Consider the following 19,915-nt stretch of genomic DNA (forward strand, 5'->3'; position numbering starts at 1 on the left):
TGGGGGGGGGCATTTAAGAATTAATAGGTGACAAAAATGGTTCAGTGAAGATACCACTGGAATACTGATGACTTTGTCATGCCTAATATTTTATGAAATGCAAAGATTCATGTGTTAAACTGAAAGAGTCAGTCAAAAGAAGTCATGACTTTATCATAAATAAGTGATGAAAAGATAAGCGAGAAGACAGTTTAAAATATAGCATAATATGATTTTTTAAAAGAGGAGTGGTGACTATGGAAGAGCAAAAATGAAGAAGAACAAAAATCAATTTTGTGTGCTTTACTAACGAAAGAGAAGTATAGAAAAGGAAAATGTAAGTAATGAGAACTGAGTCATAGAAAACCTTAGCTAAGGAATTATGGTGCAATGTCTCATGATTTTTTTGGTGAAAATCAGTGGAAAGATTCAGAAGTAATTAAAAGCTTAATACTGTTTCTCTTCAGTGTGAAAAGGTCACCTTCTCAATGTATCACAGGCATTATGTGGTGTTTCCACAATGTTAAAAAAAAAAAAAGGAGGAGTGGTAATTGGACTGAGTCTCTGGCATAGATCAGTGAATTTGTGACTTGCTATAAAGTGCCAAGACTGCACCTCCTCTAGGAAGGAGAAAATGATTTACAGCTCTGTCTGGGGAAAACAAAAAAGGCTGCAACAATCATTTCAAAGAATGAAGGAGATGGAAGAATTAAGGAAAACCAGATGTGAGAATGGACTATGGATAATGTTCTCAATAGAACTTTCCACTCAAGTGGAGGGGAACAACTCTATCTTTACATCCTTAGGTACACACAGAGCTACAGTCTTCCATTGAATTAAATGGGGGGAACTTCTGTAGGCCTTCACTCAGAAGCAGTCTTTAGGGACTTGTTCGAATTCGAACCGGTTTGGTTTGAAGGTTCAAACTTGGACCAAACAGTGCATTGCATTGGCAATGCCTGTCGTAAACCTGTGCCACTAATCTGGAACTATAAATATCAGCTGCTGGAGATGGAAACAGACAAGGGCGGAAGTCAAACAACAAAGCCAGGCAGTAAGCAGTTTCTACAAACCATAGTAAGTCTGGGTCGTAATATCACCAGTCAGTCGAACAGAGTACAAATCATAATCTACAAACAGAGTCCAAAATGGTCCAAGGTCAAAACACAAGCACGGCAAACAGGAACACAGCCAAGTATCTCAGTGAGAACAACGTTGACACCAGCATAGCGGCTGTGGCAAAGCCGGCTAATATAGGCTGAAACCATGTGCTGTTAATCATGGATCCCTGATTCAGCAGCCTTGCTTGTTAGTCTGGCCATTCGGCGCATGTGGTCCTTTATCTCTTGCTGTCTCTTTGAGATATGCCTCTCCACTGCTGAGACAGCCGTCCTCCTTCCATAGGAGCTGGTACGACAGGCTCTAACTCTTCTCCAGCCTCCCATGGGCTGGTCCCACACTCCTCTGCAAGTTCTGGACCTTGCACTCCTACCTCTGCTGCCATCCTGTCTGTCTCTTCCTCCTTCTCCTCCTCCTCAGAATCCATCCACGTGCTCATAACAATGCCAGTCTGAGTTTGAACTGATCAAGCCTGATTCAGTTTGAGCCTGTTTGAGCCAGTTCAAAGGTTCTAGAGATCATTTTAGATGTTGTCCTCCATTTTGTGTGACTTGTGTTGCTTGATTTCATTGGCTGAGCTCCTGCTTCCCTGATTGGCCAGATGAGTCTGGCTCTCTGGTAGGCTTCTCACTGTGCCAGTCCTTGAGAACTGGCACCCTATTGGCTAGGGGGGAGGGCAAAGGAGAGGGTTCCCAAAGGAGGGAGTTTCAAATCCTATTTAAAGCCAAGCCTCGGGCCTAGCAAAATCACTCTGGCTGCAGTTGGTTTCCTTCTGGCTGCTGTTGGTGTGGTGAGAGTTTGCTTGACAGACTCCTGTATTTTTGTTCCCAATCCCCTATTCCCTTCGGTTTGTTTCTCTCTGCCCACCCCGCTTCTCTCTTCTGCTTTTAAACCCCCTGGTGTGACTGTATGTGTGTGTTTGTGAGACTGTGTGTGTGTGTGTTCTGCTGCTTTTATTTTTTTCCCCTGAGTGAGTGAGTGAGTGATTGTTTGTCTTTCCCCTCTTCTCTGAGCCAGGGGGACCCAGGCCCTCTGGCATGAGGCCTCTCTCTGGCCCATTTCCCAAATCCAGTCCCCACTTTCCCCACCTTTTTTGCTTTTGGTGGCTGCTGCTTTTAAATCTGTTGGTTGAGTTGAGATAGAGAGAGTTCTCCTCCTCAGCTCAGCAGCCACTGCCAGTTGTTTTTATTTTATTTTGGGTTCTTGGGGGGGGGGGCTCTTGTTTGCTCTGGAGCAGGTGCTTTTCTTTGTTAATCCTTTTGCTGTGGAAAATCCTTTTCCACACCGCCTGCTCCAGAGTCCAGCTCCTCTCTATCCTCCCCTTTCCTTCCCTTCTCCCCCACTTCCCCATCCCCATCCCCACAGCCTTTTTATTTATTTTTTCAGTGTTTTTACTTTTAATTTGTTTTTTGGGGGGTGGGTGAAATTGCTAGTAAGCTTTTCATTCTGCCCAACCTCCACCCTGGCTGTGCCTGCCCCACCCTGGCTGTGCCTGCCCCACCCTGGCTGTGCCTGCCCCACCCTGGCTGTGCCTGCCCCACCCTGGCTGTGCCTGCCAGGCTGCGCCAGCCTGCCACTGGTCTGTAATTCCTTCTTTTTTGTCCTGACCAGTGTGTGGGGCAGAAGATCTCCAGGACAATGTGGTGGTAAGTGATTACTTTTTGTTGTCACCTTTTTTCCCTTTAGTGTTCCTTATATAGGCCCTCCTTTTGTGCTTGCATGTGGGGAGGTATATTTTCTGTGTTTTTTCTTCACAGGTTGTTTCTTGTTTTCACAGGTTGTTTCTTGTTTTCACAGGTTCTCCCAGTGTATACTTTATTCATTGCATTGTTTTTTAATTGTATTGTATTGTTGTGGGTGCAGTGGTTGGGTAGGCTTGTTTTAAAAGGGGTTTTCTTTAAATAGGTTTCTTTAAAAAAAAAAAAAAGGTTTTCCCCCAATAGGTTTTTTGTTTTAAAAAAGTCCCTGCCAATAGGCTTTTTTTTAAAAAAAAGTTTTTCCCCCAAATAGATGGTTTTTTAAAAATTCCCTCTCCATTTTTTTTTTAAATCTTACATTTTTCCATTTTTTAAAAAAGCTCCAGGGTCTTTGGGAATGTCTGAAGAGCAAAGCTCACAGCAGGGTGGCAGGCAGAGGTGGGAAGGATCCCCAAGCTGGTGTGGGAGGCCAGAATGGAAGGCAGAGAAGAATCCATCCTGGGGTCCCACAGGTCCCCATCAGTGAATTCTTTGGCCCAGGTGAGGAGATGGTGCAAAGGCTCTCCTATCCGGAGAAGCCTGCTGCTACCAAGCCAGGACCCAGCCCAGTGGTGGGACCATCAGGTGGTGCACCACCAGGGCTGGTGCCTGGTGCAGAGCCTGGCAGTGTGGAGGGGCTCTCCTGCCAGGGAAGCTTCTTCTGTGGTGGGGGTGGAGGGCAGGGGCTTGATGGCTGGCAGTGAAGCCAGATTATCCCTCTGTCTTGCAGACCTTCCAACACTCCTCTTTCCACTCAGTGGGGGACCCCCTGATGATGGGCCCCCCTGATGATGCCCAGATCGTGGCAGAGTCCAGTGCTAGGTCTTGCCAATCTGGCTCTGCTGCTGAGGTGGAGGGGTGGCTCCTCCTCCAGTGAAGCTGGGCACTTCTTCTTCTGCTCAGGGTTGAAGGGGGTGGGTGACAGCAGTGGGCAAGCACCAGCAGCCCCCCTAAGTCCTCTGTGACCCAAGAGGCGTAAGACAGTTCCCAGGGCATCTGAGGCCAATCAGAGCAGTGATGTTGGGCAGCACTTTGAGGTACCTCAAGATGCCCCAACTGCTGCTCACTGTGTCCACTGCAGGGCACAGGTCAGTCAGGGTAAGGCTGCTAAGCATCTGGGGATGACCTCCATGTGGCAACACATGCGACGGTGTCACCCAGATCGCCTTGACTCCACTGGCAGCACTAGTGCGCCTCATGTGCCTGCGACTAGTGTTGACAAGGGCAGTGCGCCAGCTTCCATGAAGCAGGGCACGCTGCCAGCTAACTAGTGGATGCAGTAGTCGGGGAAGAAGCACCCTGGGCACGTGGACCCATGTCTTCTCACTTGCCTCACAGAGGAGATGATGGCCACTGACGACCAGCTTTTCCAGGTGGTCGAGAACTCGGCTTCTGCCAGATACTCCAGCTGCTAGTGCCCAACTACAGCATCCCCTCAAGGACCAGGTTCGGCTGGAATGTGGTCCCCTCCCTGTACAGGAAGCTCATGTCAGCCATGCTGTGTGCAGCACTGGCTGGCACCATTGTGCATTTCACCACTGATCTGTGGAACAGAGTGAAGTGCTGAGAGGGAAAGATGATGGTAGAGATTATGGCCACATTGAAATGTAACATTGAACCACGGACTGTGCCCCTCCCACCCCTTGTCTGAATTTGGACGTTCTGGAGAGCTGCCCTCATAGCCAATCAGGCTGGAGTTGGGGGAGGAGCTTATTTCCTCAACTCCAGTTCCAAGGCCAGCAGCCTGCAGTTCCAAATTCATATATACCGCAAGTGGCTGGGAACTTCGGGTTGAGTTGATGAAACTTTATTCAACCCGAGGGATCAGATCGGTGTCCCAGTCTTGAATCCCAGTTTCATCACTGCACTCAAATGTGGTTCCCAGCATTTGGACAAAAGGGGGCTATTCTCATGATCAGCAAAAATAGGGCTAGCCTCCGCTACCCTGAATTTTGCTGATAGTGAGAACCATCGGGCTCGGCTGCGAGCCCAGTGCTTCTAGAGCAGGTAACCTGCTCAATTACCCCTCCCCTTAGCCCGGGTTTGTAGAGTGAGCACTCTGTAAACCCAGGCCATCTGATTGTGAGTAGCTCCTGCGCAGCTCCGTGCCGTGGCTACTCATGAGTAGACCCCCGGAGGGGAGATGAAAAGCCGCCTCCCGGCTCCAGGGGTTTCCTCAGTATGCCCTGCACACTTGTGCAGGCCATACTGGGGCTTCCGGGGGCCACATGGCCCCCAAGCTCCCCAGCACCCGCTGGCTCCATCACAGAGCCGGCAATCATGTGGGCGGCCAATCTGGCCACCCAGAGCTCCCTCCCCACTCATGTGCAGGGAGAGCGGGCTTATCCCGCTCCCCCGTGCACCCTGCAGAACTGGGTCTCACTGATCATGAGACCCGGTCCAATGTCCGCAGAACTGCAGGCCTTTTAAATGGTGGTTCCACATTACTTGTGAATGTGGCCATTGTGACAATCCTATGATGGCTGTTCATCATGCCAGTGTGTGTGTGTGTAGGGAAACACAAGTCATGCTTTGTTAACTGCATTTAAATTTGTGTGTTTAAAATGTTGTCAGCCCATTTTAGATCATGGACTGCCATACCTTTCTTCAACCCAGTTTTCAAATACTTTTGTTGGACAAACTGAAGAGTCACAATTGAAATAAAATATAAACATTTACAACATCTCGTTCAGACATGTTACACTCTATTGCTGAAAAAGCAAATCAGCTGGACTTCATCATGTACAAAATGGCTTCACAAGTTAGATTGTAAACTCTTTTGGGACAGGGAATCATTTTGGTTATTTATTTATTTTTCTGTGTAAACTATTTTGAGCATTTATGTTGAAAAGTGGTATACAAATATTTGTAGTAATAGTAATCATTCATAGTAAGATCGTGATTTATGTGGTATTGGACTGTAAGTTAATTTCTGGATACAGGAGCCATGGTGTGGTTTGTGATATTAACTCCGCACCATTCCTATTTTATCCCTGAAAAGAGAAAAGAAAAATAATTTTGCTTCTGAAGGTGGCATAAAATTTCATGCACTTGTAGAACATTTGCACACTCTAGATTTTCTTAATAACTTAGCTATTTATTGCTTCAATTCATTGGAAAATGGGCCTGCCCATGGCCTTGTGTGGCAGGTTGGCTGTTTGCCCCACCCTCACTTAAGCAGCTGCAGGAAGGGCCACCCTGATCAGAGAAGAGGAAGGAAGGGGCGGACGCTAATGGACCATTGGGCCATCACGCTCCTCTCTTCCCAGTTTGCTGCTGCTTGGGCTTTCCTACCCTCTCTCCCCAGGGCACAGAATCAGCATTCCTTTTGGGAGCTGAGTAGGGATTTTTGGCTCACCAACTGATTGGCTGGGTTGGGGAGGTTTTTTTTGCCTACATCATTCTGTCTTCCCTCTTAGTTAGTTAGTGGTTTAGTCACAATGTGGCAGGTGCAGTGTGGGCTGAGTGAATATTTAGAAAGGTTTGGTATCAGTGAGCACTTTTGGGCATTTTTCAGGGGTGGAGTGGTCCATTGGTCCTTAGAGGTTTGGCAGCTCAGGGGCTATGATTGGCCATTACACCTACTTCAGGGCTTCACAAACAAAGGCTGCCCAGCTTGGGGGGGTATGTGTGAAGCCCTAGAAGCTGCCCTGACCTTCTGGGTTGGCAAGGATAAGCCACGATGTGTTGCCCACAGGAGGCTCAGGGAAGGACTTAAAGTCTGACTTCCAGCTTTGTTAGGCCCGCACTGCAAGGGGTGGAGTTTCAATATCCAGTTGGCCAATTTGAAACATTTAATAAAGTTGTGGCCCTTTTCATCCAGTGCTTGTTGTGTGTGTCGTCCTTGTGGCTGGGGGTGTGGGAGCAAAGACCAGTGCATAAACTTTAGGTTGGTGGGAAATAACAGTGCAACTTAGCTGAAGACTATCCCTAGTTTATATTTCACCTAGTCTAGGAAGGTTTAGACCCCTGAGATGCTCATACAGACCCAGCTGCTCCCACATACTTCTGCTGCAAAACTGAAACTGTTTCCCTCTCCCCTCACATGGACTTTCTCATTCTGAAGTCTTCTGGGCTTGGTTCACAGCACAAACATCTTGCTGAAGCACTCTCATGTTTGTCTAGACAGTTCAAAATTATCTCTGTGTGTGTGTGTAAAACAGGCATTAATTTTCTAATGTGTACTGCTATGAAGGTCTATTTGTGTTTAAAGTAAATCTTCAAAACTGTTGGTAAATAACTATACTAGTTATTGAATATTGTCCTAATTTAAGGATAATAGACATTCTTTTAGTGAAGAAGTCAAATGGGTAATTTTTCCATGTTCTTTAGACATGTGTATCTTAGATTACTTGTTGAAAGCTTATTAAATTACTTGAGCTCGTTTCACTTTGGCACCTGTCAACATGGTATTATAAATAAAAATAGTCAGAATCTGCTTTTTCAACTGTGTGAATGAAATATTATTTTCATATTTAATGATGTAAATGAATAAGGCAATCAATATCTATGAATATTTTAATGCTTGAATATGCTGTTGATTTTATGAGGATCAGAAGTGAAGCAACCCAAATTTTTCAAGCAGGTGGCTTATTAGGACTCAAAGTGAATGGCAAGTCTTTGTTGGGACTCCAGAGAGTTATCCGGGGACTGCAAGCTTTCTCCTGGCCTCTCCCAAGATGCACATTGATTGGACAATATCTATTTATTCAGATACGAATTCAAATATGAATTTTTTAAAAAGTTTTTTTTTTTCATTTGCAGAAACAGGGCTTGCTCCAGGTCTGGAGGGGCCACTGGTATATGAGCACCAAGCGGCATCCACCTGTGTGGGTAGATTCTATGGGGGATACATGATGTGGTGGAAAATCATCCCCTCCAACTTTCTTATTGATCTAGTGATGACTGCTACTTAAGAGAAAAGGAGCGGCCACATTGTTATGGGAGGTGGGAAGGGAAGAGCCAAATAGCAGTGGCAGGATAAACCTTTCCTTTTCTCAGCTTTATAGAGTGGGAGAACATATGCTGCACCAGTAGGGAAGGTGGAGGGGAGGAACTGCTGGTGATGGTTGGTGATGGTTCCTTCTCGCCCCCTCTCATATCTGTTGGTGATGGTTCCTTCTCGCCCCCTCCCATAGCCCCATAGCCCTCTTTGCAGGACTCTCTGGGAAAAGCCCATTTGTGCACAGGGAGCACACTAGAAGGTAGCACTACTTTGAGGCTCTTGTGTTTCTGTTGCCTTCACCCAACTGGACTTCTCATTTGTGGATGTGGTAGAAATAAGTGACAGTGTGAAGTAAATTATATTGGCTATGTACTCAGTGAGAACAATTGAGGCTAAAGAGGTAACCATGATAAGCAAGACTCCTGCATTTCTGCAAAGTGTGTCAGGAGAACCCAGAGCGGTTAAATGGCTGCGGTTAGCATTCAGCTGGTTAGCATTCACTAACCAGGATCTGAACACAGCAATTTAACTAGGATTGTCCAGAAATTCTGGGTTCTCATGACACATTCCTGTTACCAGGTTTGCTTGGAAATGTTGTTACTACTCTTTGTGACTAGGTTTGGGGCTAAAGTTGGGGAAATTAATTCAGATTGAGTGCAAACCTGCAACAGCCAAGTTATTAAATAAGGTAGCAGGCAAGCTGACCATGGGCAGAGTCACACAGAGCAAGGGTGCCCAGGAGGGAGCAATGGAGTCAAGACAGGTTCCTTGAAAACAGGAATGTGTGTACAGGAGTTTGCCTGTGGCTTGTGGAAGCATGGGGCCAGGCAATAATGCACGGTTTTCATTTTTTTGCAGGTTTAATCTGGATAAGACTTTCAGCTACCTGTTCAGGCCTGATATTGAGGGTCCAAAGGATCTCTAATAGGAGCACCTATGATATGTAACAATAGCCTTTCATATGCTTAGAAAAAAACCCCAATAAATTACTGATGAGTGTTGCATGCACATAAGGATGGGGGGGAAGAGGAGAAATTTTTGAGGAACCCTCTGCTTCCCTGGTATACCCTGAAAATATATCCCTGAGGGTCAGAGGATCTTCAGGGACAGATTTATATCAGGCACTTGGGACAGCAGATTGAAGGGGAGTTTGGTAAAAATCACTCCTTCCCTATTTGCATGAACAAAATGCTTTCCAATGTACATGAGAATAATCAGAATGCGAGCCACATATTTTAAAAGCCAATGTGCAATATTTTCCCCTATAATATAGAATGTGTATTCTGTATTACTGATGCCTCAAAGCACTTGATACAAGCTTGGCTTTTCTGTATTTAGAAATGCTAGAAAAGAGACATTAAATTTACATCTTTGTTTTCTACTGCACATACATGTTTATGCTATATGACAGGTAAAAGTTAATCTGAGCATGAGGTGAAAAATGAAGTGCCAGGAAACATTATGAATTAGGAAATAGTATGACATACTCCCACTCTTACTTCCAGGGTGCTCTGTCAGTATTAATTATTTTATTCCATATTAGGGGAAATTGAGCCTAATTGAGAATGATGCATAAAGATTAGTGACTAGCAACTGCTCTGTGGCGCTACTTTGGACCAGCCATATCATACTCCAAAGTTTGTTCCTTGTTTCCATTATTCTCCAGTCTGAATTATTCAGACTTAGAGTTATTCTCACATGTTTTAAAGATCTATATAAAATAGAAATGAAAACACATTCTCTGGATTCAGATAGGTGTGTGCTACAAAGGGAAGAGGGTTCGACCGACACTGCTCTTTGCTCCACTCAGGAAACAAAAATCTATCTCTAGCCAAATTATCTTGAACAGGACACATTGCAGCCACAGGGAGAAAATTTGATGGGAGGATTAGATTGGGGTTTACAGTACTCTAGGTCCGTACTGTGTACTCTGAACTGGCAACCTCTGGTTCAAGTCATTTCCCTGCTGCGCCAGCACCAATAGCCAAAGCCAAATGTGAAGAATCATGAAAGATCTGTGATCAGATCCCCCAATAGTCATTTCTTAAAAGCAGTCACAGGACCCCTCAAACTGGACTAGGCAGCTTTCTGGCAGATGCGGGCTGGCTCTAAACCCCAATCTTACTATGTACTCTGATTGGCAGTAACTGTCCAGGATTTCAGACAGGGGTGTTTCCGATTCCCAGCCCTTCCCGAAGATGCCAGGAATTGAGCCTGGAAATTCCGGAACTGAGCCTGGCGATTCCAGGACTCAGATTGACTTTTTTGCATGTAAAGCAAGCACTTCACTTCTGAGATATGACTACTCACAAAAATCCAGAACCCAAGACAATGAACCCACAGTTCCTCTTACTGCTTTGGCCATCTGTGTGCAGAACTTATTAGACAGCCAACCCTATCAATTTGACTGCACAGATCCAGAATTTAAAGAGCTGTGTAAGAGTTTAAGCCTTTTCTTCTTTTCTTCCATCTGAAGAGGTGATTGGTGAATGCTATTAAAGCTGTCTGCACCAATCATCTGCTAGATAGGCTGGCATACAGTGGCAGTTTCACATGACCACCAGCAAGTTTGTAAATAGGGAAAAAGCTGGGGATATGTTGAGAACTGCGAACACATGCTCCTGGCAGCCATGATATCTGAAACTGCCTAGTCAATACCACACTCTCTGCCTTAATTTATCCCAACATTTTCCGCTCAACTTCCAATCTTGGTTACAGAAGTCAGGCAGAGGTCAGAGGAATGTCAGGCAGAGGATCTCTGGGGAACAAGACTTGAGTGGGTTTATAAATCATCATCTCCAGGAGCATGTGCCCTTGGTTCCCAATGTATCCTCGACATTTTTCTCACTTATAGACTTGCTGATGGACATGTGAAGCCACCAACAGATCATTGAGCACAACAAATATGATATAGGCAAAGGAGCTTGGGACTCAGGCCACAGATTCCAGTTCCCATCATGATGGAAATTCCATCATCAGAAGGCCCTCTTGCAATTTGTCATTATGAGGATGGGCCATATGGCTGTTTCCTGCATGCAACCCCTATGTGCAGATTGTGTCGTGGCTGAAGTGGTCTTATATCTAGTGTTTTATCTGTTTACTTGATTTTTTTTTAGCATATTGCTACCCTGAAACTAAGAAATATTAAGAAATATCATGGCTTAATCCAAATGAATAAAATCAAACATCTCATCCATGCATATCAGCTTAATACAGCATTGTGGGGGTGGGGGAAGAGAATGAGCCAAACTCCATAAATTAACATTTTAATTTAATTAGTTAATTTTGTCATGATTTTTGAATTTAATTTTATTCATGTGCCTATAATATCTTAAAAATGCTTCAGCAAAGGAAATCAATTTGAGTTACACGTAGGCAATGTAACTAGGGCTAGTAAAGTCCTTTCCAATTGATGGACTAAGTTGGTTTTGTGGCCAGTGAATAACAAATGAAGACAATCATTTGGAAAAAACTTCAAGTTGGCAGGGCAGACACCAAAGCATTTATCAGGGACACATGAAAAATCACTGTGCATAAGAGCTTCCACATCAAATCCTCTTATAATATTCAATTGCATTATCAATATTTTAAGTGTGGATGTAATAGTCACTTATCCAAATGCTGCTCAGCTACCCAAAGCACTCTAAGCTATCATAAAAGATGGAATATACACAACTGTAATAGAGGAACACTACCAGTCCAGAATATAAATGCTGTTTCTTAAAGAAATCTTTCCCCACTTTGTGAAGAAACTTGAAATGTGTTATGTATGAAGTGTAGTGTCCCCCCCCACCCCGCAACAACTGATATATTTTAAGTGCTAAAAGAAGTTTTTAAGAACAAGAGTGATAAGAGCAGATATTTAATTATTTGAATAATGCAGTAAAATAAATTGTGGCGTTATCGTGGACAGAACACACAGCAGCAAGAGAGATGGAAGCTAGACATTTTGTTTCTGGAATCTATTGTCAGCTCATCGCCCTGATTAAAGATTATTCATGTGGGGGAATTTGATCAAATTCCTCCTCTTTTGATATGTTCCATTTTACATCTCATTTCCAAGAGCAGATATGGTGCTTTCCATGCAAATATCAACAGCTGGCTGGTAGACCTCATAAAGGCACCATATTCCCCTAGCACCCAAGAGTCGAAGCAGGTGGAGTAACCAGACAACAGATGTCATCTCTGTTACAACAGAGGTAAGGCAGAGTTGTTTAAGAAGGGGTGTGTGTGTGTGTTTATCTACATCAATAACACCATTTTAGAATTACATTCATCCATAGTGGATAAAAGTTGTCTGTTGATATGAGACCATGCTGTTGATATGAGATTGTTATTGTGTTCACAGCTCTGAGGTGCCAATTGACAGATTCAGCCTCTTCTGCCCAAAGGCTCTTCATTATAATAAATAAATATTCATCTGTGCTTATGAACCTCTTCTTCGTAAGTGGTATATAAATGACCTAATATAAAAGGTCAAATATTCCAATATTCTTCTCACAACAGCTGACATTTCCATCTGAAACTGACTGAGCTTGAGTCTCTCAAGTATTGCTTTGTATTATGCAGGGTGGAATCCTGTATTTTAAGAAACTCAAACCATACACTTCCTATGAAGTGAAATCCTATAGGGAATGTGAATCACCCAAGCACTCGAGATTGTTCTAAATAGATATTTGATCATTACTGAGGCCCAAACTGCATACAATGTCAACAGAGCCATGTCTTTAATCCAGGTCTGCCCAATTCTCATCTAAATTGGAGGTATTCTATAAAATGTAAAAAGGGTGCATGAGGGTACCAAATTCTCTCTTATCCATCCAGAACTCTTTCCCATGAGTACTTTTCTTCCAGACAAGATCATATCCAGTATCTGAAGTTAGTTTTGGAGAAAAGAATCTATGGAAGGGACAGCCGTGATAAGAGCAGAGGCAGGATGATTCAGAAGCTCTCATTCTCAATGCCCATTCTATGGTTTGAAGGACATTCCCCAATCAATATGTGGATCAAACTTGAGATAGGGTGTGCTCCTTTTCTCACCTCAGTAGCCTTCTGGGTTTTGTAAGAGTAGCTTAACCCTCAAAATCATTGAAGGGTTTTGGGAGAACTCTTAAATAATGTTTGCAAGATGCAGGTGGTGTGGACCCTTCCCCTTCTCAAGGATAACCAAGCAAACAAACAAACTCACTCCTCCAGCTTTATGGAAAGGCAGAACAGGTGATGGGATGGAACCGAGCCTAGTACCACTGGCAAGCTTGCTAGCCGGTAGCCTGTTCTGCTCACCACAGAACTCTGTAACCTTTTGAAATGATAATTTATGCTCGGAAGAGACATTTCCTGCCAGAATCAAGGGATTCAAAGAAACTACAAACCAGGAAATGGCACGTTTGCATATTCTCAGGACTATGATTTCAACAAGTTTTGGAGTTCCTGCTTGACTGTGTGACAGATAGTGAAATGTCCTGCCTACCACTAATTTGTTTTGTTTTGCTTGACAGGTGGGTATTCCTGGCATGTGAGGCTAGTGGTGGGATGGGAAGTGAGCATAGAACTGGATCCAACTTGAAATGGCATCAGAGATTCAAGTGGGGTGTGTGTATTTCCTTATTGCACTCATTCTTACCACCTTTCTTTATTGCATTTTCTTATTGAGCCTCCCCCATTTGAAGATTTTATTTCCCCGCTATATATAAATCCATGTACAGAGACATGAATCTGCCATGGTCACATGAAGCTTGAGCCTTATCTTACCTCCTAACATTCTGCTCCCTAAAGGGAAACAATGTGCCCCTTTGATGAGGTTCATTCCAGCACATGTGATAAGGCTTGTTGTCAGCCTTTAAGAGAGCCCTAAAAACTCATTTGTTTGGCATGGCCTTCCAAGGCTTGTAAAGTTTTGTTGTTTTTTAAAGGTATTTTAATTGGTTCTAATTGTTTTTTTAAAATTGGTTTTATATTGTTTTTAGCACTATGTTTTCAATTGTGTGTTTTTATGTCTTCTAAAAGTTGTTGCATACCACCCAGAGCCTCTGGATGGGGCAGTTTATAAATGGTTGTTTTTTTAAAAAAGGATGCACACCCACTGTGACACCAACAGAGGATATCTCAACAGTCTCTTAGTAAATCCCGTCTCCAGAGTTCAAAAGGTATTCTACTTAAAATTCTGGCATAAGCCTCGATCTGTATTTGTTTTATGTAGTGCTTCTCAAAGGAATTGTTCAAAGCAATGAAAAAAAAGACACTCCAGTAAGAAAGAAGTAAAGAAATGGAAAAAGAGACTCCAGTAAGATACATGAAGACACTGCTGTTTCTATTAGTTCTTGAGGTTGTTCACACAGCCAGGTGGGAGGGGCAGCAGGCGGGTGGGGTGGTGAGCAGGGCGGAGGAAGACTGATTGGACTCAGCTTCCCGTCAGGCAACTGCTGACAAGCTGCTGGGACTGTGGACCACAGTCCCAGTTGATCCGCACTGCATGTTGCATGGTGGAGCCCTGGAGGCTGAGACATTGAGGCTATTCAGATGATCAGGAGAACCTAGCCCAATTTTGCCTGACTATATGAACCACTAGGCTCGCAGAAAAACCCAGTGGCCTCCAGGCTGTTAACCCGCCAAACCCTCCCCTTAACCCGGGTTTGCGGAGCAAGCGCTCCACAAACCCGTTTTTTTTGCTCATGAGTTGCCACAGCATGGCTCTGCGCTGTGGCTACTCATGAGCAGACCCCCAACTGGGAGGCTAAAAAACAGCCTCCCGGCTCAGAGGTCTCTCCAGCATGCCCTGTGCACTTGCGCAGGGCATGCTGGAGCTTCTGGGGGCCATGCGGCCGCTGAACTCCCCAGCCCCGGCTGGCTCTGTGATGGAGCCAGCAGTTGTGTGGGCAGCCACTATGGCCACCCAGAGCAGACTGATGCTCATCTGCAGTTAGAGCAGGCTAAGCCCGATCTCCCCGCAAACCTCCTAGAGGCTCTTCTCAATGATTGTGAGAAGAGCCTCATTGTGTTCTAGCCTCTGGATATTCCACAATGCACCATGTTTGATACATTGTGGGATTGCCCCAGCATACAGGCACTATAGGCAATCATGTCTGTGTCTGCTGGGGTTAAACATCACCCCAGTGAACACCTGATCCTGGATCCTGGGTTAAGGGCTAGGAGTCAGGATTAAAAACATATCTAGGCAGCACTGCCACTCCGGGATCAGGCTTGATCCCAACAGTTCTCACATGCAGCCTAGGCTGCATGCCGGCTATTGAGAGGAGTTCCAAACTAAGATTCTGTTGTCATTATCTAATCAGATGGTGCTCTTTACCAAGCTAGTTGAGAGCCTGAAGTAGACTAAAACTGGCATGATACCCACTTGTCTTTCTTACCCCTGCCTAACAGGTGTTCATTTGATCTTGTGATTGTCTCTTCATCTTTCATTCACTGTAAAAATCAAATATAGCACTGTGAAACAAAGTTTGTCTTCAAGGGGGGAAATCTAAAGAGAACTGACAGAATCAAAAAGAAAGTTATCTCTTGGGGATTGTCCTACATGCAAATGTAATTGTTTCAGAGATGTAAAATTAAAGTGCAGCTCCCCCTTTTCATCTTGTAGTTGCCAGTTTTCAGTACTCATGCACAGATGTTCTAGGAGTCATCCATGCATGCAGCAATGTAAAACATATTGGAACCTGCTGTTTCAGAATGTGGCCTGCCTCTTTTCCTTTGTGGTGAAAGATGTGGTTGTCAAAAAGGAGTCTTCTTCAAGAACTGTGTCAAAGGGATATTTTCCAAGGCAGGTGGTTCCCTGAGTCAGAGCTATAAGCACAGATGCCTAGATACACCTCTGCTGTTGACCGAGTGCCAATTCTATTAGCAGTTAACATAGGCTTTAATCCTTTACACTGGTTGTTATACAATCTCGCAGAAGTCAATTAAGCAGCCTGTATGCAGGATTACAACCCTAGTAAATATAGAACAATTCTATTTTTCAGACCTGCGAGTAAAAAAAAATGTAGACATTATTTACTATATTCCTATTTCTGCCTTAGATTTCTTAGATTTCCATAAGTATATTCCTGGAGAAGTGGTATCCCAGGAATGTGATAATTTAGAGGTAATATGCAAAAGTTACATCTATGACGCAAACATTGTTACCTGCTCATGAAAAAGTAGTTTGTACACCCAGGCCCAATAAAGACAAGACACATGTTATTGGATGAAACAGGTCCACTTTTATTAGTTAATATTACATAATCTGCAATGAGGCATAACAATTAGAGTGTGAGTATCTCCTCTCAGCCTCATAAGGAAGACCTCCCAGAATAAGGCGAAAGACTGGGTGTTAATTCAGACCAGACAAAATCCAGACATCATAACAACCATGAGGTGTTGACCCTGCTGAGGGGAGGCCAACAAGCCCCACCCACCCAGGCCGCAGAACTCTGAGTGGTGGGTGCCTGCTAGCCAACCCCCGAGTAGGGGCGGATCTCAGCCCCAAGGGCTGCAAAACCTGCAAGTTCTGTTCTTCGGCTTGCCTACTCACCTTAAATGGTCCTCCGGTCAGACACAAGACAACCTATACCAAACCACACTCATCGACCACAAGAGCAGGACATACCTCAGTTTAGCCCTGCTTGCCTCACCCATCCAAAATTGTGCAAATGCCTTGCTGCAGGGCCTGAAGAAACAAATCATTCCCATGATTAGACAAATGGACCCTGATACAAGCTATCATAATGGGCCTATATGTCAGGATGTGAAATAACATGGTCAGGATAGCCCAGCCAACTTTCTGATTGACCATCTACTGGGCATGCTTAAAACATTGAATCCCACCCTGGCCACGCCAATGCAACTGGGTAAGCACGCAGGACCAGGCCAGCACAATATCCGGGAAACAGACAACTAAAGCTTGAAAATCAGCAATCTCCACAAAGCAGCACAATATCTTTCCCACCCAAATGCATAACCAGTAGGTGAGGGATGCTATGCTTGGCAAAATACTCATCCAGAATGGGAATGAAGAGGCCGCAGGTCATCCTATGACTTCCAAGCCATTCCACTTTGGCCACTCCAGAGAAACATAACTGGGTGCCAATGTTGGTCTGATGCACTCGACAACTGGCCCAAAACACGAAACTGGCCAAGGATACAAATTTGAACTGGAGATGGCAGCTGCACCACTGAAAAACAGAACAGGTTAGTACCTCATTGCAGCAATCTTGCTTACTAAAGGCATAAAGGCTGAATATACCAAAGGCACGCAGATGAGTGCCAACACTCGAGAGCACTAATCCAACCTTCAGGCATGCCAACTGCTGCTGAAGAAGATGCAGCACCTATACAAAAAGAATGGGTACTGAACTCTGCTGGATCCAAACCTGCTTTATGCAGTGTATTATGAACTACCGCCCAAAATTGGTAATGGGTAAGCATGGAAAATCCACATGATGAAAAATAGGATCCTGATTGTGTCCATGAACCTGTAGGTAGCTATATCAGCTGGGAAATGACATTAAAATCCAAAGGAAATTTGGACCAAAGTCTGGCATCTTCCTGAATCTAGCTGGTTATATGAATACAATGATGAGGGGCAGGAATTCCCTTAGAAGCATCCCATAAATGCCTCAAAAAAGCCCTACCGGGCACAATTACCCAACATGCAAAGTTCAGATGACCGATGACACTCTGTATATCCCACAACATAATCTTCTTGGCTTCCAGTAACCTACCCAGGAACTGACCCAAAGTCAAGATCTTTGGGTCAGTAAATGGCAGCATTGAGCAAAAGTATCAAGAAGGTCAGGCAAGTAGCTGGACCTTCCAGTTTCTCCTCCACCCAGTTCCTGAATCAGTCACTGAAAGGAAGTCACGAGATTTTCACAAATCAAGAGGAACCAGGACCAGCAAAAAGAAAATCATCTAGCTAATGCACCTAGGACGCCAGACTCCTGCGATTGCACACAGCCCACTCTAAAAAGGAACTGAAATGCTCAAATGCCAAACAGGAGAAAGAACTTCCCATTGGCAGTGCCCAATCCATATAAAAGCCTCCCTTGAAAGAAAACCCTAACAATTCAAAGTCATTAGGGTAGATTGCCAGATGCCGGAAAGCCGATTTAATGTCACATTTCACCATCAAAGCCACTCCCCTCCTTGGGACTCGACCATATTCACAGCTGATTCAAATGAAGCGTACTGTACCGAGCACAAATGCTGAGGAATAGTGTCATTCATGGAGCTGCCCACTGGGAAGGACAAATGATGTATTAAATGATACTCCTCCGCTGCTTTCTTAGAACTTTTTCTTAGAAAGGGGAAATCCACAAATTAGGTAAAGGTGGCACAGAAAAGGGACTCAAGACTCTCCCCTCCTGAACATCCTGTTCAATTTTAGCTTGAACAATATGATCCATTCCCATTCTAGATTTCAAGTTGTCAGCCCAAAAGGCAAATCTTGGGCCCTGGTAAGGTATCCTGAAACCATAATAAAAACTTTCCAAAAGGTAAGCAATATCCTGCTCAACAGGATAACATTGTAATAAAGACCAAAGAGGGCCTAATTTTATTGGGCTAGTTCCCTTTTGAAGCGGGCGGGGGGCATCTTGACCCAGCCAAATCCCTTCAACTGGATTGCCAAAGTTTACCCCTCTGGCAAGTGCTAAAGGAATGGGAGGAGCACCTACAAATCGAACATGCATGACAATACGGACAATGGGGACCACTAACCCCGAATTCCCAACACAATGAATGAAAAGAACAGCCTGGGTCCTGTGCCTGACCATGAATGGAAGCAGCTGAGGACTTCACCACCAAGTGGCCACTATCCAAGTATTCCCTAAAAACCAGGCGATTTGGAGTCATGATCTACAACCAAAGCATTGGTTGCGGGCAATCCCAAGGGAAGTAAGGATCCAAAGCTGAATGACACTGATACGATTCATCATAGCAGGCCCAAGCAGAAGTGGAAACTCCCAAAATGCATAATAAATGAGATCTAAATATTTTATCATAGAGGCTGCCTGTCTAGTTGTTTCTGTAAGACCATCCCCATGTAAACCATGTACCCCACCAACCAAATTGACCAATAACGATCAAGCACTTTGGCCTTGAATGTCTCCTTATCCCTAGCACCACCTTAGGACCCTCCCGGGGCGCAGATTCCTGATACAGTAAATATAACATGTCAATGTATTTGTTTTTCCAAATCTTTTCCTTATTGGAAAGAAGCAAATGATCTCCCAAAGACAAAGATACATCGCCATGAGGGTAGAATTCAATCTGTTCATCAGTAGCCCCCTCACCAGCTGCAGCTTCCCATGATCCAGTAGAAAGCTCTGGTGGTCTATTGCCACCCATCCACTTCCATTCCCATAGTGTAAGTTGGGAGGCGGGTGAAGACTTCTTAGCTGTGCCAGAACTACCACTGGCAGGTGAAATGCCTGCCTAAGCTGCCAGGGATAATCCTGGGCCAGAAGTCCAAACTGGCAACCCCCTCCCACAAACCTGAGGCAACCATCCAGCCAAGGGGGATAAGCCCGCATTCATGGAGGAGAGGTCTATCAATGGCTACTAATCGGAGGGCTGTGGGCCACCTCCAGCCTCAAGGGCAGGGTGCCTCTGAGTACCAGTTGCAGGGGAGTAATGGCAGGAGAAAGGGCATGCCCTCAACTCCTGTCTGTGGCTTCCAGCGGCATCTGGTGGGCCACTATGCGAAACAGGATGCTGGACTAGATGGGCCTTGGGCCTGATCCAGCAGGGCTGTTCTTATGTTCTTATCATACTCACACATAGGACCAGTGTCAGAGTCAAGTGTGATATGACGAGAAGATCAGACAGGGGGAGGATAGGTTCAAAAACAGCCACTTCTTCACTGGAGCCCTTCTCCAAAGCAGCAAGTCTGGCTCTGATAGACTGCAAGAATTGTAACTGCTGATCAGCCTGACTTGTTGCCCGAGAAGCTATCATAGCCCGAGCACCAGAAGATTATCCCCCAGTGATCTTTTTGATAGGCTCCAGTGCATCAAGATGTGACAGAATCCAAACTATAACTACCTGCCCCTCATTCTCAGAAGAGGAAGAAACTGGAGACTGAACAGGGAAGTGAACCAGGTGTTTGTAAACTGGTGCCTTCCCTTTCCCCTTAGATTCCCCC

The 19,915-nt window shown here is 44.7% G+C and overlaps 1 long non-coding RNA gene across 1 annotated transcript; it reads left to right on the forward strand.

Annotated features, from left to right (window-relative positions):
* Positions 1-1,858: 1,858 nt before the first annotated feature.
* On the forward strand, positions 1,859-9,165 carry LOC128348990 (uncharacterized). The gene is made up of 4 exons (XR_008318471.1): positions 1,859-1,888; positions 2,710-2,744; positions 7,599-7,663; positions 8,638-9,165. It is a non-coding gene; the product is annotated as an uncharacterized LOC128348990 (long non-coding RNA).
* The last annotated feature ends 10,750 nt before the right edge of the window (positions 9,166-19,915 follow it).

The sequence above is a fragment of the Hemicordylus capensis genome, chromosome 3, assembly GCF_027244095.1.
Source record: "Hemicordylus capensis ecotype Gifberg chromosome 3, rHemCap1.1.pri, whole genome shotgun sequence".
Taxonomy (NCBI): domain Eukaryota; kingdom Metazoa; phylum Chordata; class Lepidosauria; order Squamata; family Cordylidae; genus Hemicordylus; species Hemicordylus capensis.